The sequence below is a fragment of the Arachis duranensis genome, chromosome 1, assembly GCF_000817695.3.
Source record: "Arachis duranensis cultivar V14167 chromosome 1, aradu.V14167.gnm2.J7QH, whole genome shotgun sequence".
In the NCBI taxonomy this organism is placed as follows: Eukaryota; Viridiplantae; Streptophyta; class Magnoliopsida; order Fabales; family Fabaceae; genus Arachis; species Arachis duranensis.
Genome location: NC_029772.3, coordinates 92327519 through 92333040, shown reverse-complemented (window position 1 = coordinate 92333040; position 5522 = coordinate 92327519). Strand labels below are relative to the sequence as shown.

The 5522-nt window shown below is 35.8% G+C and overlaps 1 non-coding gene across 1 annotated transcript; it reads left to right on the top strand.

Annotated features, from left to right (window-relative positions):
* The first annotated feature begins 2028 nt into the window (after window positions 1–2028).
* Window positions 2029–2132, top strand: LOC127742711 (small nucleolar RNA R71). The gene has a single exon (XR_008004072.1). It is a non-coding gene; the product is annotated as a small nucleolar RNA R71 (small nucleolar RNA).
* Window positions 2133–5522: the final 3390 nt, after the last annotated feature.

The following is a 5522-nucleotide window of genomic DNA, read 5'->3' as shown; positions in this document are numbered from 1 at the left end:
AGGAGGAGGATCATAGGGGCTTAGCTCTTCTCCCCTCACTGTGAATCTTCTCCCTGTGTCCTCATAAAGTAGTTCAATATGCTCCAGAGAAAGGATTCTGTTTACTATATAAGTGAACACTGGATTGCTAGTCAACACCACCTTCATTCCTGGAGAGAAGTCTTCAGTGGAAATCTTTTTGTTTCTCCATCCCCTGGATACTTTCTTCTTTTTGGGAACCTCCGCCTTGGTGGATGATGCATTCCCAATACCAAATTTAGGTTTGATGTCAGGAGGAATTTTATTGTTTGTCACCAAAGAAAGTTTGGACTGCAATTTCTGTTGTGTATCATCAGGGTGTTCTTGAATGTTTGGATCAATAATCAGTCTGCATGCACCTCTCTTCTTCACCTGCTGAATGTATATATTTGAAAACATGAAATACTAGTTGCTCATTATGCACTCTAAGCACTAATTCACCTTCTTTCACATCATTCAGAGTTCTTCCAGTGGCTAGGAATGATCTTCCTAGAATTATAGAGGCATTCTCATCCTCCCCTGTGTCAAGAATCACAAAATCTGCTGGGAGGAAGAACTTACCCACTTTGACTAAGATATTCTCCAATAATCCATATGCAGGCTTTAAAGATTTGTCTGCCATCTGTAATGCTATCCTTGTGGGTTGTGCCTCTTGGATTTGCAACTTCTTCATCATAGACAAGGGCATTAAATTGATGCTTGCTCCCAGATCACATAACGCTTCCTCAAAGGTTGTACTCCCAATGGTGCATGGAATTTGAAAGCTCCATGGATCTGGCATCTTTCTTGGCAAGTTATTCTGAATTATGGCACTGCATTCCTTAGTCAGGACCACTGTCTCATCTCCCTTTAAAGTCTTCTTCTTTGATAATAGCTCCTTCATGAACTTGACATAGAGAGGCATTTGCTTCAAAATTTTAGCAAAAGGATTATTGATTTGTAACTTTCTGAAAACTTCCAAGAACTTTAAAAACTGTTTGTCCTTAGTCTCCTTTTGAAGTCTCTGAGGATATGGCATTTTAGGCTTGCACTCAGGAGCCTTTGGCAATGTAGGATAAGTGTCAAGAGAGTCTAGGAATGGGTTGTCCGCACGCTTTGGAGGGACGTTCTCTACTTCTTCCTTCTTCTCCTCTGGAACTTCTTTTTCAATTGGCTCCTCATTAACTTGTGCTTCTGTACTTGCCACTTGTCCACTTATCAAGGTGATAGCGTTGCATTCCTCTCTTGGATTTGGAATTGTGTTACTAGGAAGGCTATTAGTGGTCCTCTAATCAATTTCATTAACTTTTGTGGCTAATTGACCCATCTGAATTTCCAAATTCTTGATTGATGCTCTGGTTTTCTATCTAAAACTTGCCAGTATTGCTTCCAAATTATTGTTCTGCTGGAACTGAGAAGTTGCTTGCTGAGATTACTGAAACTAGTGGTTATTGTGATTGTTCTGTTGGAAGCCGCCCTGAGAATTATTGTTGAAATTCTGAAGTCTCTGAGGTTAGTCCTTCCACCCAAACTTTGGGTAATTTCTCCACCCCTGATTGTATGTCTTAGAATATGGATCATTATTGGGATTTCTAGGACCACTCCCCATGTAGTTGACCAATTCAGAAGAGAATTGAGCATAATCATAATTCTCATTTTGTATAAAATTACCTGTCATGTCATAAGGGACCTCTTGAGGTGGATTTTGGGTGTTGATAGCTGAGACTTGCATGCCACCCATCTGCTGGGTAAGTAGATTTATTTGCTGGGACATAAACTTATTCTGAGTAAGAATAGCATTAAGAGCTTCTACTTCCAACAACACCCTTCTTCTGAGGACCCTCAGAGTTCACAGGATTCCTGTTAGATGAGTATAAATATTGGTTGCTAGCAACCAATTCAATAAGCTCAATAGTCTCCTCCGGTGTCTTCTTCTTGTGCAATGAACCACCTGCAGAATTATCTAAGCACATCTTGGACATTTCACCCAAGCCTTCATAAAAGATATCTAGTTGGGTCCATTTGGAGAACATGTCAAGAGGGCATTGCCTAGTCAGTAGCTTGTATCTCTCCCAAGTTTCAAAAAGAGTTTCACCATCCTTCTGCCTAAAGGTTTGAACCTCCACCCTAAACTTAGTCAGCTTCTTTGGTGGAAAAAACTTAGTAAGAAACTCAGTAACAACCTTGTCTCAAGTATCCAAACTCTCCTTGGGTTGGGAATCTAGCCATAGCTTTACTCTGTCCCTTAGAGCAAACGGAAAGAGCATGAGTTTGTACACCTCAGGGTTCACTCTATTTGTCTTCACAGTATCACAAATTTGCAGAAAATTAGAAATAAATTGATTTGAGGCTTCTTGGGGAAGACCATGATACTGGAAGTTTTGTTACACCAGGATGACCAATTGTGGCTTCAACTTATAGTTGTTCGCAGCTATAGGAGGCACCACAATGCTTTTTCCATAAAGATCTGTAGTAGGAGCAGAGTTAGAGCAAAGCACTCTCCTTTGTTGCTAATTCCCATTCGGATTAGCCATGTTGGCATTAGCAGCATTATTAGGATCCATAGTGGATTCTGCAGCCTTGTAAGGTCTTGCTTGTTGCAAACGTCACCTAAAAGTTCTTTCAGGTTCAGGATCAAAGTCTAAGAGAGGTTCCTTGTCTCTATTCCTGCGCATAAACAGATAGAAAACAAGAAAAGATAGAACTCTCTACGTCAGAGTGCAGAGACCAAAAATTCTAAAATTACTATTAAAATTAAGACAAAAAATTTCGAAATTATTAGGCAAATTAAATAAGAAAAATTAAAATAAGACTAACTAGGAACACCAAACTTAATTTCAGAAATTAAGAAAAATATTAGTGCTATTTATTTATTTATTTATTTATTTTTCAAAAGTACTGAAGCAAAATTTAAATGAAATTAAAACTAAAACGCCTAATCTAAGCAATCAAACAACTAATAGTTGTTAATCACTATCAATCCCCGGCAACGGCGCTAAAAACTTGGTGCGGAATTTCTAACCACAAACTAACCGGCAAGTGCACCGGGTCGTACCAAGTAGTACCTCAAGTGAATGAGGGTCGATCTCACGAGAATTGATGGACTAAGCAACAATAGTTAAATGATTTACTTAGTTAGACAAACAGAAAAGAGTGTTAAGATTTCAAAGTATTAACAGTAAATTCAGAATATCAGAAGACAGACAGTAAATAAGTTAGAAATAATATATGGAGAGACAGTTAAGGCTTCAGAGTTATCTATTTTTCTGATTGTTTTTTCTTACTGACTATTTTAATCATGCAATATTTAATTCCTGGAAAACTATATATGACTAAACCCTAATTCCTTAGACCTTTTTAGTCTCCTCTAAAATTCATCATCCGCCAATTCCTTGGTCAATTAATTCCAACTAGAGGGTGAAGTTCAATTCTAGTTTATATGCCACAAAAATCCTAATTATCCAAATATAAGAGGATTATATGTCACGTATCCCGTTAAGTCCAGATAATTAGAATTTAGGAGAAATTGTTTTCAAGCTATTGTTCAAGTAAAGAGCTTTTTCAAGTTATACAAGAACTCAATTAGAAAGAGGGTCATACTTCCGTTCCACCCAAATTCATAAGATAAAAAACGAAAACAATTCTTGAATTATAACTCAGGACATGAATTAAAATACAAAAACAATAGAATCAATCAATACAAATAGACAGAGCTCCTAACCTTAACAGTGGAGGTTTAGTTGTTCATGAAAAATAGTGAAAACTAGGATTCTGGTAAACTGTAAATTGGGCTGAGGTGGAATAATCCCCAGAAGAGAAGTTTCTTTTCTCTTTTATATCTAATCATAATTAATTTAAAATCTAATTTCTAAAATTAAAATAATATCTTTTCCTATTTTAAAATAAAATAAAAATTTTATCAAAATTAATTAAACTATGCGTGCAGTCTTTGGAAGAAGATTGGGGACCACTTGCATTATCAGAATCCATGCTGAACTTGAAAATTTCCAAGTTCAGCGTGGAAGAGGCCGTATTGCTTCCATGCATTTCTTTTGAATCCACGCTGAACTTGGAAATTCCCAAGTTCAGCGTGGTGGTGTACGTACTTCCTCCCTTGTGTGCGTGGATTCCACGCTGAACTTGGGATTTTTCAAGTTCAGCGTGGACAAGGCCGAACTTGACTGGATGGAGGGTTAGTGCTCCACGTTGAAGTTGGAAAATTTAAAGTTCAACGTGGAGTAGACAGCATCAATTATTCATTTTCTCCATTCTCTAGCCTTGGCTTAAACTCTGCGAAATTCGTCCAAAATGTCACCTGAAATAAACATAATTGCACACAACTCAAAGTGACATTCATAGTGGCTAAAATATATTAAATCTTGATTAAACTTAGCAATTCAAGTACAAATTTAAAAGGAAAAAGATAGAGAAGATGCTCACGCATCAGGCAACTATAAGAAACAGAAGAGAGTCAACACATTGAATTAATTTCTGGTTTTAACTGAATCATAATTAAACCATAATCAACTAACATTAATCATCATAGTGAACCTAAATCTAAATTTATAATTAACCTAAATTATATTAAACAAAAGTGATATTAAAGAATTTTAAGCTTACACATCAACAGGTGCTTCTTGTTCTGATTCCTGTGCCACCGAAGGTTCTTTGGATTGTTGCTATTGTTCTTTGGTAGGGATGTTGCATTAAATAGAAAATAGTTCAATAACAACCCAGAATTATTATCCTATACACTTAAAATTAATAAAAAGAATTTTTATGTGAAACCTACTCTTTATTAGAAACTTCATAGATATAGTCATCTTTGATTAATTCTTCAATTATAGAACTTGTAAGAGACACCGTAACACCCTACTTTTCGGATTCTGGAGGACAGCTGTAATAAACAAAAGAGAGTCCAAAGATAAGAACACATTGAATTCATTTCTGGTTTTAATTGAACCATAATTAAACCATGTATAAGCAGTAAACATTGAACAAGATTCATGTGGTGAATAAATATTTATTAACTTACTCATTATTAGAAGTTTGTTGTGTTTTATTTTGTAGAGGGACATAGATGAAATCATCTCTGATCAACTCTTCCTGGACAGAACTTGGAAGAGACAATGCAAGGGGATGTCTAAGGAATGTAAACAAGGATAAAGTTAATGTTGAATAATTAGAATTTGTTTTAAAAAATAGGGATTTGCACATTGAAAAACTCACCCTTCCAAAGGTTGAGAACGAGTTTCTTGTCGAAACTCAACGATTTGTAGCTCAGAATCAGGTGTAGCTCTAGTGACATTTAACCACATTTACCTTGTGATTAATTAAACAAAAATTATTACCTAAATCTAAAAGAGTAACACAAATATTTTTAACTTACACAGTTTGAGTTTTAAAAGTCTTTCTTGGGAAGATTTTCTTTTTTCTAAAATATTTAACCGTGCTTTCTGGGGTTGTTTTCCTAAAAAAAAGATAACAAATTAAAATTAGAAATCAGGATTAAAAGCAGAGGTCTA